The 21807-nt window shown below is 40.9% G+C and overlaps 1 protein-coding gene across 1 annotated transcript in view; it reads left to right on the top strand.

Moving 5' to 3' along the window:
• Positions 1-21807, top strand: part of PAK7 (p21 protein (Cdc42/Rac)-activated kinase 7) — a 383566-nt gene that overhangs the window by 140426 nt on the left and 221333 nt on the right. Inside the window, exon 2 of the mRNA XM_006894246.1 lies at positions 13325-13473. The gene's annotated coding sequence lies outside the window, so the exon portion shown is untranslated. The remainder of the gene's footprint in view (positions 1-13324; positions 13474-21807) is intronic.

Genomic DNA, 21807 nt, shown 5'->3' with positions numbered 1-21807 from the left:
TTTGGAGAGGTCCCTAACAGCAGACTTTCCCATGGCAATGCGCCTTTTAATTGCCTGGCTACTGGTGCCAAGAGTGTTGACAGTGTAGGATAAATTAAAATAGTTCTCTCTTATCTCTCTCTCTCTCGTAATTTAGTTTACTTGCTTCTGAGTTTCAACGATTTTTAAATTCAACTTTTGTAACAGATGTGATGGATGGTATTAAAAAGCCTAACATTTTCAGTCTTATGTTTAGGAAGGATTAATTGTGACCAAATTCATGCTAATTTCTTTTTGTCTCTGTGTCACAGAAAGAGGTAAATGTATTGATAATTTTATCTAGATGGGCTATTTGGTCCTTTGTATGGCTTCAGCCAAATTTAGTCAACTGAAAAACCCTCAAATATGTTGCCTTTGAGTTGGAATCTCATAACCATCGCCTTACTGAGTTTTCTGAAGATGCAAATTGTAAGGGTAGAGACTATGCAACTTTCTTCTGAGAAGCTTCTGGTGGATTTGAACCTTCAGAGAGGTGTCCACTTCAGGTTAGCCCCACAACCCCTTGTGGACCAGGCTACTGGTTAACTAGTACTTAGAAAATGACTGTAAGCTGTGAGTTTTATAAAAAGGAAAACTCTATCTTGATCTAACTGCAGAAAGACTTCATCATGTCTTGCATGAAGTGGACCTGTGATGTATTGTAGACTTTTGCAAATATGGAAAGATGTTCACTATGTATTTTTGTAGTATAGAAATTAGGACAATATTGCCCAGTAGAAATTTACACTTTGTCTCATTGTTCTATATTTTCTCTGAAATATAATAGCCATTAACCCTATGTAGTGACTGAGCATTTAAAATAAGATTAGTGATTTCCACAATTTGGTTGGTGGAAGGAGGAAGCAAAGGAAATGGGAAAGTTCCATTAAGTACTTGAAAAGACTGAATAATGGTCAACACAGGCCAATGATGATTAATTTTATAAAACGTAATTGATGTGAATGATTGTATGAAACACAATGTGAATGAAAAATAGTGTAAAACACAAAGTCTATGAACTTTGTAAGCAAACCAATATAAAATAAAAATTTTCAAAAAGCTTGGTTGACAAAGGAAGAGTATCCCAATGACTATAATACAAATAATAAGATCAACATTACACAAGTTAGGTTTTAATTTATTGGCTTAGACTACAAATATCCTCCCTTGTAACTGAAAATGCTTAGATATCAACCATTCCATTATTAAAAGAATATCAATGGGAAAAAAATGAGATTAGTACAACCAAGGACTTGAGTTTTTAATTATTTTTTTAAAGAATATCTTTTTTGAGGTATAAATGAAGTACAACAAAACTGCCTGTATTTAAGATGTACAACGTGATACGTGTTTGCATTTTTATAAAGTATATAGCCATCAGGATAATAAAAATAGCATGCAGCTAGTGGCTACACATGATGCAATGCCAGTTAGGACAATTTGTATGTAGTTCAAGACTATTTAAACAAGGTTATGCCCTTTGGGGAACAGATAGAAAACAGCACCTCAGACCAGAAAATTTGAGTCTTTGTCTTGACCTTATTGACCAATAAAAAAAATAAATTATGATCAATGGAGAATAGTTGTCAAAGATTTCATTTTCTTAGATCCTTAATCAATGTGCATGGAAGCAGCAGTCAGGAAATCAAATGGAGCACTGTATAGGACATATCTTCTACAAAAGACCTCTTAGACGTGTTAAAACCTAAGATGCCACCTTGAGTTCTAAGATGCACCTGGCCCAACTCATAATACTTTCTGTTCTCTCATATGCATGCAACAGATTGACTCTGAATAAGGAAAAATGTATGTCTTTGAATTAGTAGATTCTCAAAGAATGTTGAGTGTACCAAAGAATGCTAAAAGGAACAAATTTTTTAGAAGTGTTGTTATTTATTGTTAGGTGCTGTCAAGTCAAGTATGACTCACAGTGACCCTATGAACAAAAGATCTGACCCCAGTCCTGTCATGCGCCATCCTCACACTCCTGACACACGAGAGCCCATCGCAGCAGTCACGGTGTCAGTCCACCTGGTTGAGGGTCTTCCTCTTCTTAACCAACCTGATGCCATTTCCAACATCGTGTCCCTCTCTGAGGAATCGCACCTCCTAGCAGTATGTCCAAAATATGTAAGGCGAAGCTTCATCATTCTTGTCTCCAGAAAGCACTCCAGCTACATGCTCTCCAAGATGTATCTGTTTGCTCTCTTGGCTGTACAGAGGCATCATCTTTATGTTTGCAGTGCTGCTCCCTGCTGACTGTACCGCATAAACAGAGTGAGAAAATTGAATCCAAAGACAGTGACTAGGGATGATAAAAGACCAGTTGATGCCTTTAAGCTGTGGTGCTGGAGAAGAGTATGGAATATACTGTGGACTGCTAGGAGAACAAACAGGTTCGTCCTAGAGAGGGTGAGACCAGGCTACCCCTTTGAGGCAAGGATTCTGAGGCTTCGTCTGACATACTTTGGATATGTTGCAAGGCAGGATCAGTCCTTGGAGAGGGACATCATACTTGGGAGTCTGGAGGGAAGAGAGGAAGACCCTCTTGTGGTTAATGGGAGTCGGTGTGTCAAAGACAATAAGTTTGACACAGAATAGATCATGGTTCAGAGTTGTTGTACATAGGGCTGTTATGACTTGCAAGTGACTTGAGGGCACATAACAACAACAGTGGCCACAAGAAGGAACAAATCTGTTTTGCAAGAAGTAATGGTCAGAAGGAAGAATGAGGAGACTTATCTCCAAATTTTTTTCATGTTATTAGTAGGGACCAGTTCCTGGAGAAGGGTCAGTGGAAAAGAGGAAGTAATAAAAACCATGGAGTAACACAGTGATTACAACAGTGGGCTTAAACATGGCTGTGATTATGGGAATGATGTCGGAGCAAGCAGTGTTTGTTCTGTTGTCCATGTGGTGCCTGTGAGCCAGGCCAACAGAGAGGCACCCAAAAGCAAGGTTTATGGTTTTTTATTGATCCCATCATCACAGACTGTCTAAAATCACTAGCACAATTTTATAATCTGTTTCCAATGTAATTATTAATCTTTAGAGCAGAATTCATTTACATTGGAAATAGACACATGAGGATTTTATTCAGAGTCAAGGGAGCTGATTGAAATAATGTAGAGCTTTATTAGATCAAATGGAAGCCAATGTAGTCAGGTTGTATGTTAATAAATCATGAAACCTCAAGAGAAAAAGGAGTGCAATAGAAAAAAAAAATACAAGGGAGCTCTGCTGGCCTAGTGGCAAGAAGGTGCACTGTAATCCTGAAGGCATGGGGTTCGAGGCCACCAGGCGCTCCCCAGGAGAAGGATGGGCAGTCTCCTTCCATGTGATTATCTCTGAAAAGCTGCTGGAGGGTCTGCTGTGGCCCAGTTCCAACTTGATGGTACACAACAACTGATGAATACAAATTTTTTTTAATCTATCTACTTTTATTAAAATTTTTCAAGTAAAAAATAATTTTAGAGGGTGCGGCTGTTTGGTTTGTGTTTTATTGTTTTGTTTTGTTTTTAAACATAGCTCCTATAAAACACCACTAAATTTAAATGAACTTCATAGTACAAGATGAGATGCAAAGACATTTTCCCCCTTTTCATAAATCGGGGCTGTAGAGCAGAAGTCCCACATTCAAGTCCTACAGGAACAAAGCAGGTGGCATAATGGGGTGGCATGGTGGAGGTTGTGGAATTTGTTGTGGATCGTTGAGTTGGAGCTGGTCCATAGCTGACCCTCCAGCCGGCTTTCAGGGGCACTTAATCAGACCGGAGGAGACTGCCCAACCTTCTTCCACAGAGCACCTGGTGAATTTGAATCTCGTTCCTTTAGAATTACAGCACAGTTTCTTACCCCTAGTCTACCAGAACTCCCTAATAAATCACCTGTGTTTTCAAACTATATTCTGAAACGGACCACTTACCAGTCTCCGTTTCTATCACACTAGTGCAAACTACCATCTTAATTTGCATATGTTACCTAAATAGTGCCTTAACTCATACCCCTTCTTTCAGTCTTGCCCTCCTGCAGTCTTCCCACCACATCTAGAAATACTTAAAAAATGTAAATTAGACCACAGCACCGTCTGTTCAGAGCTTTCTCGTGGTGTCTCCATTAGACCAAAAATAATATCAACCTCTTCCCCATAACCTATGAGGCCGTTCATTATCTGATCGCCTACTACTTGCTGTGCCTTATTTTTTTTTCTAATTGGTTTGCTTACAAAGTTTATCCATGTTGTGCTTCACACTATTCATTCACATTGTGTTTCATACAATGATCTGCATACATTATGTTTTATAAAAATTTTTAATGGCACTTCCCCTGTATTCCAAATCGTGGAACTTTTGAATTCTATCTTAAGACTCTTCTATGGTTGCAGTTAATATCTCCTTTTAAGAATCGTGTATTAGAGTGGGAGGGAAAGCCTGGGTCTCACCTTAGGACTTCCTTCCCCTTCAGTTTCTTTCAGTGTCTCTTCTAATTGCCTTCAACTCCACTATCCATTAATGTCTGGTCATTGGTAATCATTGCTATGAAGTATACCAGCCACACTTTCTTGTTGACTACATTTAAGGGGCTCTCTGGCAACAGGAGCCATGGTGGCCTTGTGATAAGAAGCTGTGCAAAAGCACATGGTTCCAAACCACCAGTCGCTCTGCAAAAGAAGGATGGACAATCTCCTGTCCCATGTGGCTTGCATTCTGACTCGAAGGCACATAACAAAAATAACAACAGACAGCAAGAGTAAGGAAGTGGTCATCAGCTTGTTCCTCAAAGTGTTATCTCTCCTTCATTAGTTTCTACCATGTTCTCATATACATATATTCTATAAGCTACGTGAAGAAGAAATTGTTGTTGTTTTTGTTATGTGCCATTGAGTATCTTGCGACTCATAGCGACCCTATGTACAACAGCCCTAAACCCTACTCTATCCTGCGCCTATCTTATTGTCTCCAACACACCTACCACCGTTACCCCAGTCACTGAATCAATCCATCTCATCGAGGGTCTTCCTCTCCTGCACTGTCCCTCTACTCTCCCAAGCATGATGTCCCTGTCCAAGGACCAGTACCTCCTTGCAGCATGCCCAAAGTATGTCAGACGAAGCTTCAGAATCCTTCCTTCCAAGGAGCAGCCTGGTTTCACCTTCCCAAGGATGAACCTGTTTGTTCTCTTAGCAGTCCTTGGTATTATCAATACACTTCTCCAACACCACAGCTCAAAGGCATCAATTTTCTTTCTGATGCGTAGCAAGTGATTGCAAAGACCACAGCCTGTATCAGGTGCACCTTAGTCTTCAGAGTTACATCATTGCTCTTTAGTACTTTGGAGAGGTCTGTGACAGCAGATTTTCCCATGGCAATATGAGGTTAGAAAACCCTTTAACTCCAGAGAGAGAAGCTTGGGGCTCAGACTTTTTGTTTTCTGTGCCAGATTAATTTTATATTCATTTCTATATGGTTTAAACACATAAGAATTTTAACAACTTTTTTAGTCCTAATATTGCATAGTGTTGTTGCTGTGTACTGCTGTGTCAGAACAGATCCATACTAGACCCTCCAGCAGGGTTTTTTTGGGGTTTGTGGGTTTTTTTAGGTTGGTGTTTTTTTTAAAAAAAATTATTTTATTAATTTTTATGAACATTTACAGAGATTTTGGATTTCCATTCATTCATTCATTCATTCATTCATTGTTGCACTTTTCTCTGTGCCCAGCCCAACCCCCCCAGTTCACTCCTCTCCTAGAAAAGTGAAAGAAAAATTCCTTCATTGGTATACAATGCCTCCCCCAAGTACACTCCACTATGCAACCTTAATTCTGGACTCTTGTGAAGAGGCAGTTAAGTGCACGAGAGGAGATTGCCCATCCTTCTCCCGCAGAGCAGCTGGTGGATTCAAACCACATGCCCTCAGGATTGTAGTGCATTTCTTGCCACTAGGCCACCCGTGCGTAATACTTAAAAATATCTCAAGTTCTTTCATCCACATGTACTGACTTCCATCTTTCTAAAATTGTGTGTGTGCCACTGCATGAGTCTCTACTGTCTTTAAGTTGGGTTTAAATGAGGAAACCTAAATGCAGACAGGTTTCGTCAGTGTCCGCGAAACAAAACTCTGAAGACAGGAAGGAGCAGGGGGAAAAAGCAAATGAGAACAAGATACCTAAGGAGGAAGTGGGAAGAGTGCTGAGACATTGAGGGCATTTCAGCCACTGTCACAAAATAAAATGTTACGTTGTGAAATGGGAAATTCATTTGCTCTGCAAACATTGACTAACAGCACAATAAAGTAAGTAGCAAAACAAACAAATAAAACAGTGTAGGAGAAAGACCAGAAAGCATGGGGGTGGGGGTGGGGATGTATGGTAACGGAACTAGACCAAGGGACTAGAACCTTGGACTTCCAGCAAATAAAATTTTAAGTGCTTTGCTATTGGACTAGAAAACCTGTACATGTAAAGCCTTTGTGGCGTAGTCTATAGAAAGTTATGCTACCAAGCCGAAGGTGGGTGATTCTAATCTGCAGCCCTTAGGCCAGTTCAAATTGTTTTTCTGTCAAACCTTTTTCTAGGTGGTAGAGCACTGGTCTGTCTATTTGCTGTACAGAGGTAACTTGTGGTTGCTGTGATGCTAAACACTGTGACAGTGATGTGCCAAACATGGTAATGGTTACCCATGGTGGCCAGTGTTTGCTGGAGCTTCCTGATTAAATCAAGCCTGGAAGCAGGGGCGGCATCCACTTCCGAAATGGCTTGCCTCCAGAAACTCTATGTATGAATAGTGCTCGGGCCGTTCATTCATAGGGTCGCTATGAATCGTCTATGACTCGACGGCAACAGCAGCGATCCACAGGGAGCTCTCAGGACCTGGTGGTAAGAAGCTGTGCTGCAATCTCAAAGCATGCGGTTTGAATCCACTAGCTGCTCAGCAAGGAAAGTATGGGCAGTCTCCTTCCATGTGATTAACTATCTGAAAACCCTTTAAGTCCAATGGTGATTAATTTTATAAAACATAATTCATTCCCAGAGGTGCATGGTTCAAATCCACCAGATGCTCTGCTGGAGAAGGAGGAACAATCTCCTCCTGTACCAGTCAGATCTGATTTGATGGCACACACACACACACACACACACACACACACACACACACACACAATAATAAAATAAAATAAAAAATTTAAAAAAACATAATTCATGGGAATGATTGTATGCAACACAATGTGAATGAAGAATAGTGTGAAACACAATGTATATGAACTTTGTAAGCAAACCAATGTAAAATCTAAAAAAAAAAATAGAAACAAAACCACCCTTTGGAGGGTCAGCTGTGAGTCAGTTTTAACTCAACGGCACACAACAACAAAGGCCAGCCATCTTTGATGGTTCAATCCCCCAGTGGCTCAAAGGGAGAAAGCTGGGCAGTCTCCTCTTGTGCAATTTAACAGCCTCATAAACCCACTGGAGGTTCAGTTCTGAGTTGATTTAACTCAACGGCAGTGAGGTTTGTGCAGTTGGTCTTGACTCTCACTCAGCATTCAAAATACTTGCTCATGAAATAAAAGCCAACATGCTATAAACTGCTGTCCCAAGTGCAGAGGGCATTGACGTGAGAACACCATCCACAGGACACAGCCCCAAAGAGCCCAGCTGTCCCGTCATCTCGGGGGACCAGTGATATAAACAGCACATTTCCCCACAGAGAAAGGTGAGATCATTTTTACACCTAGTTTTATTCTTACCTGAAAAGAAAAACAAAATAGTGCTTCCAAAGGCAGCATATGGTTCTGTGGTCTCTGGGGAAGTTTCCCAAGAGCCAGACGGTTTACTGCAGTCGACAAGTGCATAAATAATTATTACTGCTCAGCGCAGCCCCCTCTGTCACAGGCAGCTTGCTTTGAATGAAAGAAAGTGTGGTTTTGAATGGGTTAGGATTTCTCCTCCCTCAAAGTTATTTATTAGAAATTCTAATGTTTCTGTTATGTAGTTTCCCCCCATGAAAGCAAAACATACCCTGTTCCAGCAGTGAGGAAACTGCTGAGTTCTGAATGTAAATAGTTTGTACAGAGACAAGGATCATGGAGGGTCCGGATGAGTAACAGGGAGTAATACGATGTTTTCAAGTTCTCGGAGGTTTGAACTCGCTCACTGAGCTCATGTTTTGCTTAGCTGTTACGTTGTCAAAAATATTTTTGTACATATACTGGTAGCATAGTCTGTAGGGACCAATTTACAGGTTCTCTAATGGTTCGAATCCATCAGTCGCTCTGCTGGGAAGAGATGGGACGTCTCCTCCCCTTCAGTTTACAGCTTCAGACACCTGCTGGAGGCTCAGCTATGAGTCACTTCCTACTCGAGGGCAGTGAAAGTGAGAGAGAGTTTATCTAGTAGATGAGAAGCAGGTCTCACCAATTGAAACGAAGTGGAAATTGCTTAAAGTATTAACATGAGCAATGAAGTGTCTACAAGAAAGTGTAGAATTATCCCTGGTGCAAAGTTTATGCCACGACAAAGCTGGTATAAAACAGTTAAGTGCAAATAAAGAATTCAATCTTAATTTATTTTGGAAAGATAAATAATTGATTAAAAATAGTAAAAGATAAGTTTAAAACAAATTTTGAATTGCATTACCTCCATACAATTGTTTTATTTTTCTTCTTTTATCCTTAGAGCTTCATAGTGGTTGGAAGACTGGAACCAAATGGGATCTGGCATTGTTGTGACTTTGTGACCCATTTTCGTTTAGTTGTTGCCAGGACTTGATGTTAATGAGGTCAAGGTCAGAGTTTGTTCTGTTTTGTTTTGTTTTCCAGAGATAACTAGCCTTATTTTCCTTATATAATGACAGAAGCTGTATGTCAAGCCTGCTGTTCGCAAGGATGAATAATGTAACAAATATAAAATTGTAGAACTTTAGAGACTCAGCTTCATGCCATTGTAGAGCTAAACTACCTTTAAAAATGTATCTGCAGGGAGCTCTGGTGGCCTAGGGGCAGGAAGCTGCACTGTAATCCCAAAGGTGCGCGGTTCAAATCCACCAGATGCTCTGCTGGAGAAGGAGGGACAATCTCCTCCTGTACCAGTCAGATCTGATTTGACGGTACACACACAAAAATAATAAAATAAATTTTAAAAAATGTGTCTGCATAAATTGTCATCCTTGAAATCAAGAGCAATAACATATAAGGAGTGCATCTGTTTGTAATAATATGTCGTTGTTGTTAGATGTTGTCAAGTCAATTACAGCTCATAGCAGCCCCATGTGACAGAGAAGAACTGCCCCATGGAGTTCCTAGACTAATCTTCAGGAGAACAGAGCCCCAGATCTTTCTCCCATGGAGTTATTGGATGGGCTTGAACCACTAGCCTTTGGATTAGCTGCCAAACACTTAACCACTGTGCCATCAGGGCTCTTTTTGGAGTACTGTCTGCACTGCCAACTCGAAGGCACGTGGTTCAAATCCACCAGTTGCTTCAAAGGAGAAGGATGAGCCATCTCCTACCATACAATTAACAGCCTCTGAAAACCCTCTCTGGAGGGTCAGCTGTGAGTCAGTTCTGACTCAACAATAACAACGTCAACTCAACTAGTTGCTGTTAAGTTGGAATCAACTCAGATGACGCGCCACTGGGTTTTCAGAGCCTGTAAATACCACGGGAGAAGACTGTCTATTTTTTATCTGCAGAGCATCTGGTGAGTTCAAATCACCTGCCTTTGGGTGGATGGGGAATTCCTTACCCACTAAGCAGAAGTGGCATCCACTTCTAAACAACATGCCTCCGGAAACTCTGTGAACTTTGATGAATGTCAATAGTTGTAGAAGGGCTTCAGGCCTTCTGTTCATAGGGTCGCTATGACTCGTACTCGACTCGAAGGCAGACAACAACAATATGCCTCCAGAGCTCCTTAGTTGATGCTAACATTTTCTTCAGTTTTATATAAAATGAAACTTTTGAGTTGTGCTTTTATTGGTTTGTGTTTTAGTAATTTATCTACGAGCCTGATAATCTATTCATACCTCACAGCCTTATGCTGTTCGTAATGCATTTATTATACTTTTATATGTATTTGAACCAAGACCAAATGGCCAACCTGTCCAATATTGAGGAGTCAGATTACTAGATAATCTATAAAAATGAAATGTGAACAATACACAAACTCATGGGACAATTTAGTTATGTTACTCGGATGTATATTTTGATCATATACATTTTTATCAATATCAAAATCCTGGTGGTGATTCTGGCTAATAAGACAAAATGAGATGAACTAGAACTTCCTCCTTCCATCTTTTTAGTATTTTGACAAGTGGCAGCCTTTTTGATTTTAAGAGCTAAACTCAATTCTCTAAAATGCGTTTTTGGATTGATTTTGTAATCAAACATAAGTATTAGCACTTTTTCTGATATTCACTACTGTCCAGATATTTTACACAGGCCTTTTCATTTATGCTAAAAGCCAAACTTCTTTATAGAAAACGCAACCCTATCTTCATTTTTCAGATGAGTGAATTAGCTCCAAGAAGAATTGTGTAGCTAATTAGTTGAGGCCAAAGCCAACCTTTTCTACTTGAAGACAGGAAATGACAATATTAAGTGACTCATTATGATGTACATTTTCAGTACTGCAGAATGAGGTAAAACACAAACTACAGGTACAAAATATGAGGTATATGAAAAGCAGTAAATTTTTTTTTAAAATGGCGTGATAACTAGTCCTTGGAGAAGGACTTGACGCTCGAAAGGACAGTGCAGGAAAGGAAGACCCCAGATGAAATAAATACTGTGGTTGGGGTAATGGAGGTAGGTGTGTCAGAATCAGTGAGACTGGCTCAGGACAAGACAGGCTTCAGAGCTGTTTTAAATAGGGTTGCTATGAGTCTCAGGTGACTCAACAGCACATAACAACGACAACTACAACAATAATAGCCGTTGTCTGAACATAGTCGACTGATCATTCTGCTTGTTTTTATAGGTCAGTAGTGACACTTTAAAGGGAGCTCGGATGGCTTAGCAGTAAAAAGTTGTGCTGCCAACCCAGAGGAACGCTGTTCAAATCCACCAGCTGTTCTGCAAGAAAAAGATGAGTTAATCTCCCATACAATTGACTGCCTCTGAAAACATGCTGGTGGCTCAGCGATAGATGGTTCATGACGACAAAAGCAAGTGGCAATCTCATGTTAACAGAGCTACATGTAAAATTCTTAGTGGCCTGTTTCAAGAAATAGAAATTTGAGAGGAGGTGCAGTAAAAGCGAGCTCTGGTGGCCTAGTGGCAAGAAGCTGCATTGCAATCCCAGAGGTATGTAGTTTGAATCCACCAGATACTCTGCTGGAGAAGGAGGTGCAATCTCCTCCTGTACCAGTCAGATTCCATTTGACGGTACAGACACACAAAATAATAAAATAATTTAAAAAAAGGAGTTGTAAAAGAGTGGCATGGATTTTTTAAAAAAATACACTTATAAAACCACTTTGTTTTAACTATTTTCAACAAATTATAAGGAGAGCTCCCAGAATCATCTTTCTAGGATGTTTCATTGCCTTTGGAAAGTACTGCTTTTCAAAAGCTCCTGGTAATCTTAACAGTGACAGTTTTTAAAACAGGATCCACTTTTGAGAAGGCAATTTTGACACCAAATTTCTTTTGACTGTTTACAAAGAAATCAAGGTGAAATGTCACTGTTTCAAAATATTGAGAAATAAACTGAAGTGAAAAATCTTTATAACAACTTGAAAATGCAAATTCTTATTTCTAAGGAGGTTTTAAATATTTTTACAATGAAGATTTTAAAAAAAGTGTATTTTCTCCATTGTTTATATCATGAAGTCCTGGCATTCCCATATGAGATACAAGTCTTCTGTGTATGTTATTTATGTTTCAGGTATTGCGTTTCATGAAGGAAAACCAGGTATTTCTTACTATCATTCATTGAGATTAATGGCACACTCTTCAGCAGTACTTTATGTTGTCCAGGGACAGACAGAGTGGACTATCAATCAACAATTATTTCCAGGGGAGTTTTCTTTGGATTTACCTGAAACCTGATGATGTTGTTGTTGTATGCTGTCGAGTCAGAACTGACCCAAAGTTGACTTTCCAATGGGTTTTCAGCAGGAACGTGGAGCAGCTGGTAGGTTTTAACCACAAACCTTTGTGATTGCAGTACAGCTTCTTACCACAAGGGCACCAGAGCTCAAAACTTAAAGAGCAACAATTAAAATTGTTGCAGAGGGCAAAAATTGACCTCTGAAATTTGTGATTTTTTTTTTAAGAGAAAACTCTCAGTACTTTGTACTGAGAAGAAAACTTGTAATATTTACATATAACATTAATTCAGCCAGTGTTTGTAAATAAATGTCAAGGGGGGAAAAAAGAATCAATTGTTGTCAAGTCAGTTCTAACTCGTGGTTACATGTCAGAAAAAAACAAAAGAAAACAAAACAAAACAAAAAACCCAACAGACACCTGGTTTCTTGAAAGAAGATGTATTACCAAGCCTTTCTTCTCTGGTACTTTGAGTAGACTTGAGCCAGTAACCTTTCACTTGGCAACTGAATGTTTTAACTAACCAGTTGCATTACCCAGGAGTCTGGTGGCCTAGTGACAAGGAGCCGTGCTGCAATCCCTAAGGCACGTGGTTTGAGGCCACCCGCTGTTCCGCAGGAGGAAGATGGGCAATCTCCTCCTGTGCCATTAACTGCCTCTGAAAACCCACTGGAGGGTCAGCGATGAGTCAGTACAGACTCTACGGTACACAACTGTGTGTGTGTATCATCTAGAGGAAGGGCCTCTATGAGGTGGATTGATTCAGTGACTGGGATAATCGGGATGGGAGTGTCAGAGACAGTGAGATTGGCACAGGACAGAGCAGAGTTTAGAGCTGTTATACATAGGGTTGCTATGAATCGCAGGCAACTCAATGGCATGTAACAACAACAATAAATATATCATCTGCAACCAGCAGACTATATAGGCTAGATCCCAGAGATTCTGGGCCCAAAAGCGTGTTCCTGCCCTCCTGTGGCTCCTCTTATACCGGGGACCTGGGATGACTTCACAGAGTATAAGGTGCTGCGGCACAGTATATCTGTGCCAGGTGTTAAGGGAACTAACGCTGCTGTGTGGAGTATTCAGATAAATCAGAACAACACAGAAGCTGCATGCCTGAGAGAATGTTAGCAGCAGTAAAGCCTTATCTGCAGCCTGGAGGAGAATGTGAAGAGAACGAGGTTATGCATTGTCTTTTAAAACAGAGTGCCAAGTTTGCGAGATTCTGAGTCATGTTGGGACCATTTTGTTACAGAAATACACTATGGTGAGACATTTCCACCCATTGCCAAAATGAACACTGAAGAAAATGAAGAGAACTGAAGAACTCCAGCAAAACGTTGCAAAACAGGAATAGCCACCCTGCTCTGCAGTTCTTCATTCTCCCACTGCCATCAGAAAAAGGTAGGCAAATGAGTGATGATATTGTTTTGTTCTTTCTGCTTTTACTTAAATTTAAAGGCAATACTGAAAAGGCAAAGAAGTATATTTGTTTACTGAAAAACACTTGTTAGGTGGCATCCTCTAGCCTGCAGACAGAGTAGGCAGCAGAGACAGGACAGTGAGCAAAAAGGCCAGTTATGCTCTTGCGGTTACCAACTGGCTAGTGAGAGAGGTCGAGTGAGGGAGTGAGGGACGAGTGAGCAAAACTTTCCAGGTGATGATAATGTCTGTGAATCCGTGATGGCATTGTTGTCCATTCAGTTGTGGGTTTTCCAAGTGAAATTTTTCAAATGTGTTCATTCACTCTTTGATAGACATTTAGTTCTATAACATTGATTACAAGTGATTGAGGTAATTAATCAATTGTAATGTCTATTAAACTCCTTATTGTATATTGCCTTTACCTTCACTCAATTTATACATCTATTCAATTATGTCCCCTCTCTCCATCACGTCCCATCCCTGGTAGCCCTCTATATGTATGTAGACTTTTCCTCAACTTTTCATACTGTTATGTACCATGGTGTTGGAATTGACTCATGGCCTACTCTCTAGTAGGTTTTTGTTGTTGTTATTAGGTGCCATTGAGTTATAGACTACTCATAGTGACCTTATGAACGAAAGACCTGAACATTTATAATTTCTCCACGTTCATAGAGTTTCCGGAGGCAAGCTATTTCAGAAGTGGATGCCACTCCTGCTTCCAAGCTTGTTTTCATTGGGAAGCTCCACCAAACACTGTCCACCATGGGTAACCATTATCACATTTGACACATCAGTGTCACAGTGTTTAGCATAACGGCAACCATGAGTTACCTTTGTAAAGCAATTGGACAGACCAGTGCTATATCACTTAGAAGAATGTTTGACCCAAACCAATTAAAACTGAGGGCCACAGAATAAAATCACCTACCTTTTTAGAGGCAGTAAATAACACTGAGGGAGGGAGGTCGCTTGTCTCCTGAGGAGCAGCTGGTGGATTCCAACCGCCTGCCTTAGGGCTGGCTGTGACTCCTTACCACCCATGCAGAATTCTATTTCCTTATACATTGGCTGGCCTGCTCATTTGATTTCTACTATACTGTAGTCAAATGATAATATTTGTAAATGACATGAACAACTGACTTTCTCTTCCTAATCTAATTTGAAGACCTCAGACATTCCACACAACAAATTTTTGAGAATCTTATTCTGTGGAAACTATGACCAGGAAAGTCCTAAAAGGCATGATTCTACACTGTAACACATGTTTTTGTTATTGTTGTTGTTATTTGCTGCTGAGTCGAATATGACTCAAAGTGACCCTATGAATAAAAGATTTGAACCTTGTTTTATCCTGCACCATCCTCACGCTTCCTAACATTACAGCAGTCACTGTGTCAGTCCGTCTGGTTGAGGGTCTTCCTCTCTTTTGCTGACCCTCCACCCTTTCCAGCATCATGTCCCTCTCCAAAGAATAGCACCTCCTAGCAACATGCCCAAAGAATATGAGGTGAAGCCTCATCATTCTTGTCTCCAAAGAGCATTCCAGCTACACCCTTTCCAAGACCTATTTGTTCTCCTGGCTGTCAATGAGATGTTCCATGCTCTTCTTCAACATCACAGCTCAAAGGCATCAATTCTTTTTCTGTCATTCTTATTCAGTGTTCGCCTCTCAGATACAGAGCAAGTTATTGGAAAGACCACGGTCTGAAGCAATCATATATTAGTCCTGAAAATGATATTATTACTCTTCAATAATTTGGAAAGGTCCCTTACTGCAGATTTTCCCAGTGCAGTGCATCTCCTTATTTCCTGACTACTGGTACCAAGGATGTTGATTGGGGATTCAAGCAAGATGAAGCTGTTGATAGTTTAAGTCTCTTTTCCATCTATCATGACACTGCCTGTTGGTCCAGTGGTAAGAATCTTTGTTTTCTTGATATTGAGATGCTATCCATACTGAAGACTACATTCCTTGATCTTCTGCAACAAGTGCTTCAAGTCCTCCTCACTTTCAGCAAGCAAAGTTGCATAACTCAGGTAATTGATGAGTCTCCCTCTATTCCTGATGCCACACTCCTCTTCATAAAGTCCAGCTTCTCAGATAATTTGCTCAGTGTAAGATTGAATAGTTACGGGGAGAGAATATGACCCTGGCGTGCTCCTTTCTCAAAGTTAAATTATGCTGTGTTCCCCTGCTCTGCTGACACAACAGCCTCCTAGTCCAGGTATAGGTTTTGCACAAACACAATCCAGTGCTCTGGGATTCCCATTCTCTTCAATATCAGCCACAGCTTGTTATGACCCACACAGTCAAATGCCTTTGCATAGTCAATAAAGCACAAATAGACATTCTTCTGGTATTCTTTATTTTTAGCCAAGATCCATCTGACTTCAGCAATGACAACCCTGGTGCCACAGCCTCTTCTAAATCCTGCTTGAACTTCTGGTGGTTCCCTGTCTGTGTTCTAGCCACTTTTGAACAATCTTCAGTAGTATTTTGCTTGTGTGTGATATGAATGATATTTTCCAATAGTTTCCACATTCAATTCAGGTTAGTTACCATTAATCACAGTTGACTTTGACTAGTGAAGTAGTCAAACAGGGTTGTTGTTGTTGTTGTTGTAGATTGTTGTTGAGTACAACTCATTGTAATTCTGTGAACAGCAGATCTGAACCTTTCCCCTATCCTGCATCTCATTGAGGGTCTACCTCTTCCGCTGTCCCTCCACCTTTCCTACTATGATATCCCTGTCCAAGGAGTTGTCTCTCCTAGCTACATGCCCGAACAGTCAAGCAGGGTTGTTTTTGTGTACCATAGAGTCAGAACCAACCCATAGTTGACCCTCTGGCAGGATTGCATATCCTTCTCCAGTGAAGTACCTGGTGGCCTTGAACTTTGTGTCTTTGGCATTGCAGCACAGCTCCTTACCACTAGGCCGCCAGAGCTCCCTTGTCAAACAGGATAGTCTAAGTTACTATATTCCAGTGTTTCCAACAACTGCTTATGATATATATGTATGTGGCCTCTTTCTGAGGTTTGGAGAAGGTCATTGTCAAATTGTCTCACTGACCCCCCAGCTATCAAAAGGCCTGACAGCTCCCACCCAGCAGGCCCTTGTGCCACTCTAATGCTCTGTGGGTGCAGCTAGGGACCATGGATTCCTTTCTTCGGCTTACGGCCTCCTTTCGGTGTTTCCACGTGCCTGTGGGATGGGTCCTGTCACACCTGGAGAGCTATGAGGGTCAGGAGTAAGGGGCAGCCCTCCCTCTTCCTTTCACCCTGACCACCCTGGACCCTCTTATGTCCTCTGCACTCCTAGGAAGCCCTCTCTAGATTATATCCTTCCGTTACAATGACCTCCACCATGGTCATGAACTCTCCATGTCTCCATGGTGATACTATGGAATCAGTAATATCAACATTAAAGTACTGCTGAAGTGTACCCATATGTCTAGTTAAACCTGAAAAGGTTTTTTTTTCCTGAAAGGAAGAAAATCCTGCCCTGAAATCCCATGCACTAGGCAGGTTATCGTGAGACACTCAGTGATTTTCCACTCTTCTTCTGCTTCTCCCTCGGTTCCTGCTTCTACAAACATTGTTACCCAAATCTAAGTGTGAAAGGACTTCTTAGGGAAGACCTGTCAGTGACGTCTGCCTTATATACATCATGAACAGCTTAAGCTACTTTTTAGCTTTAGCTGTGGACATGTCTGGGCAAGCATAGGGCCGCAGTGAGTTGTGGTCGACTTGATGGCACATAGCAAAAACAGCAGCAATTACAGAAACACATGTAGGAGTGGACATTTAGTGTATTTACAAAGGAGTATGATACTCCCTTAAAACTCCATCTGTTATCCCAAAAAGGGAGCTCTTGTGGCCTAGTGGTGAGAAGCTGCCCTGCCAACCCAGAGGCACATGGTTCAGATCCATCACCTGCTCCATGGGAGAAAATGGACCATCAATTCCCATGCAATTTACTGCTTCTTAACACCTGATGAAGGGTTAGCTCAGTTGATTGTGACTCGACGGCACACAACACATTCCCTAGAAGAGTACAGCAGTGACACGCTGTCAATAATGACCTAACTTTGACTCTCTCCCATTGTCTCTGTCAACATGAAAATGACCAAATGCAATTAACAACTGAGACCAGGCTGCTCATTGGAAGCAAGGATTCTGAAGCTTCGTCTGACATGCTTTGGACATGTTGCAAGGAGGGACCAGTCCTTGGAGAGGGACATCATGCTTGGAAGGGTGGAGGGACAGCACAGGAGAGGAAGACCCTTGATGAAATGGATTGATTCAGTGATTGAGGTAATGGGGGTAGGTGTGTCGGAGACAGTGAGATTGGCACAGCACAGGGCAGGGTGTAGGGCTGTTATGCATAGGGTTGCTATGAGTCTCAGGCAACTCAACAGCACATAACAACAACAACAACCAGTGAGTTCTCCAAATCATAAAGTGAAATGAAGTTTGAATAGAATAGTCTGGCTTTTACCAGGAAATCTTTAATTGAAAGAATAAGAGGAACTGTTTTGTTCATCGCAGATCAGAAGGCTTGTCCATGTGGTAACTCGCTGGTGACCGGGAGGTTGGGCCTGTGGGCCCAGATCCTGAGCGAGGCTTCTCTAGTTTGAAGGAGTCAGCTCACCTGTCTCCCACTCCACACATACCTTACTCATTACACACACACCTTCGGCATGTGCTCTGATGTGTCCTGACCTTTCCTTCTTCATGACACATGCTAAAATGTATGTAATACACTGTAGAAGGATTTGCTCACATTTCAAAATCTGACATTTGCAATACGACATTTTAACATTTCCAGAACATTCTCACCTTTGACTTTACCAGACCCATTTAAAGAAATATGACTGGACTTGGTCATTGGGTGGCACAGGATTCTTAAGCCCACAGAGACAAGGCAGTGGGCAGATATTAGGCAGTGGCTAGAACTTTCTGGAATAGAGAGCCTGAAGCAATCTAATTCCTACTTAACCAATATATTCCCGTCCCAAGAGAATGTGGCTGTGGGGCTACCAGATAGTTTCATTTTCCTAAAGACTCTTAAAAAGTATTTCTTAAGTATTTTCTTAGTTGAAGTCTCCCAAATTTTAAACCTTAGTTTTTTTTAAATGAACATCAACAAAAAAGTTTTTTTAAAAAATAAACCTCAAAGAACCTGATAATTCAGGAAATAAAACATATTTGCATATTTGTACATCACCTACAAGGTGAAATAAGCATGCAGACTAGTTCAAATTAACCATTATGTGGTTTGGGACTGATGAGTTTTGAGAGACAAATCCTACCTGTTAGGGCCATTTAGTTTGTGTTAAGGGGAAAAAAAAATCTTTTCTGTCTTAATTTCTTTTGCATTTTTGTTTCTTTGGAATTTTTTTCCCCCCAGTAAAAGTTAAGTGTGCTAGTAGTCTAGATGGGTAAGATTTTGCACTGAAAACCCAAAGGAAGGTAGTTCAAATCCACCAGCTGCTCCAAAGGAGAAAGATAGGCAGTCTCCTCCCTTGTGATTTTAGCCTGTGAAAACCTACTAGAGGGTCAGCTAGGACCCTTGACCAGCTGGATTGACACAGTGACTGCAGTTATGGGCTTAAGTGTGTTAGAGATGATGGGGATGGCACAGGAAAGGACAGGGTTCATGTCTGTTGTTCATTGGGTCACTATGAGTCGTACTTGAGTTGATGGCACCTAACAATGAACACGAGTTATTTAGAACTTATTCTCATCACCTATATTGAGTTAGAACTGAGTCATAGCTGACCTTCTGTTGGGGTTATGAGGTTGTAAATCACACAAGAGGAGGTTGCCCATTTTTCTCTCACAAAACCACTAGTGGATTCAGACCACCAGAGAGGTGGGGTACAGCTCCTTCCAGACTGCACCAGAACTCCCTTTAACTAGAACAGGCATTCTCTAAAGTGTTCTCCCCTGGTGAAAAGTCTCTGTTTTGTTTCTATATAGTTTCAGTGTGATGGCTTAAACCATAAAAATGGAAAACAACTCAGAATCTCCATAAAGCACTGGATTATTTATCAAGTAAAAAAAGATAAGACAAATTGGTCCTTTTAGAAATAAGGGTTTTCTTTTGTTATTTTAATAAGGCTGACAGTGAATAGGGATGATAGAAAGAGAATTGATGCCTTAGAGTTGTGGTGCTAGAAAAGAGTGTTGAATATACCATGGACTGCTAGGAAAATGAACAGGTTTGTCCCGGAGAGAGTGAAGCCAGAATGTTCCCTGGAGTCAAGGGTTCTGAAGCTTCGTCTGACATACTTTGGGCATGTTGCAAGGAGGGACTGGTCCTTGGAGAGGGACATCATGTTTGGGAGAGTGGAGGGGCGGTGCAGGAGAGGAAGACCCCTGATGAGATGGATCGATTCTGTGAGTGGAGTGGTGGGAATGAATGTGTTTGAGACATCGAGGTTGGCACAGGATAGAACGGCGTTTAGGGCTCTTGTACATAGGGTCGCTATGAGTCGCAAACGACTCGATGGCACATAACAACAACAACATTATACCAGTTGTATGTCAGGGATGTGTCCTGTCTCCATACTTCTTAAATCTGTATGTGGAACAGATCATCTGGGAGGCTAGGCTCTATGAGGAGGAATGTAGCATCAGGATTGCAGGAGGACTTATCAACAACCTGCATTATGCAGATGACACAACCCTGCTTGCTAAAACTGAGGAGGACCTGAAGCACTTGCTGCAGAAGGTCTAGGAGTGCAGCCTTCAAAATAGATTGAAGCTCTATATAGTCTTTGTGCTGTCTTCTAATTTACTTCATAGGCAAATTAAGGCTTATTAAAATGAACTCCAAAGAGATCTTGGCTTGTTTTTCAGTGCTGCAAAGTATTCCATTGTGTGAATATACCACATCTTCTCTATCCATTTGTTTGTTGATGGGCACTTCGGTTGTTTCCATCTCTTTGCTATTGTGAACAATGCAGCACTAATCATAGGTGTGGAATATTGGGTGGAAGTTCTGGTTTCTTTAGGGCATATTCCCAGTAGTGTGATTTCTGTATCAAATGCAACATACCACCTTCAACAGTGGTTGTCCCATTTTACCCTCCCACCAACAGTGAATAAGGGTTCCAATTTCTCCACAACCTCGCCAGCATTTTTTGTTTTCTGCTCTGTTGAACTTTAATGGGTGATCCTGGAGGACATTATGCTGATTGAAATATCTCAATCACAAAAGAACAAATACTACATAATTCCACTGTTATAAAACAGGACTGACATGGGGATTGGGAGAAAACCCAAAAAAGAGTGGCTAAATAATGAACACTGCATTGTAACAGATGAGAGAAAGAACTGTTTAAAAGGAATGTATGATTAGGTATTATTTGCATGACAGAGGTCCAGAATAAGAGGTGCTTAGCAAAATGGACTGGGGGCAGGAAGAGGGAGAAAATTGTGCAACAATGAATTTTTTTAAAGAGAAAAATGAACTGGGGGGGGTAGAGAAGGAAATGTGCAACAATGAATAAATAGAAATTCAAGTTTTATTTAAACTTTCTTAAAAATATTAATAAAAAATAAAATTTTAAAAAGAGAGATTTTTGGCATTTGACGCTATTGAATTTTTGTTTTGGCAAAACCAGAGGTGCCTGTTAGGGATTGAATTGTGCCTTCCCCAAACAGATGTTGAAATCCTGTGCTCTATACCTGTGAATGAGGTCTTTTTTGAAATAAGGAGTTTCTTTTGTTATCTTAATAAGGCTGTTATTATACCAGGTGTATGCCAGGGATGTGTTCTATCTCCATGCCTCTTAAATCTGTATGTGGAACAGATTATCTGGGAGGCTGGGCTCTATGAGGCGGAATGTGACATCAGGATTGGAGGAGGATTTATCAACAATCTGCATTATATAGATGACACAGCCCTACTTGCTGAAACTGAGGAGGACCTGAAGCACCTGCTGCAGAAGGACAAGGACTGCAGCCTTCAATATGGATTGAAGCTCAACATCAAGAAAACAAAGATTCTCACCACTGGGCAAATTGGCAGCATCATGATAGAGATTGAGATTGTTAACAGCTTAATTTGCTTGGCCCCATAATCAACACTCTTAGTACCAGCAGCCAAGAAATCAAAAGACAAATTGCACTGGGAAAGTCTGCTGTCAGGGACCTCTCTTGAGTACTGAAAAGCAATGATGTCAATCTAGAGACTAAAGATGCACCTGATCCAGACCACAGTCTTCACAATTAAGTGCTATGTATCAGAGAGCTGGACAATGATGAGAGATACTAGAAGGAGAATTGAAGCCTTTGAGCTG

Source organism: Elephantulus edwardii, unplaced genomic scaffold (assembly GCF_000299155.1).
Source record: "Elephantulus edwardii isolate Elephantulus edwardi_28Jun2011 unplaced genomic scaffold, EleEdw1.0 scaffold00138, whole genome shotgun sequence".
Taxonomy (NCBI): Eukaryota; Metazoa; Chordata; class Mammalia; order Macroscelidea; family Macroscelididae; genus Elephantulus; species Elephantulus edwardii.
The sequence above is the reverse complement of the archived record's forward strand: the minus strand, read 5'-3'. Positions and strand labels throughout refer to the sequence as shown.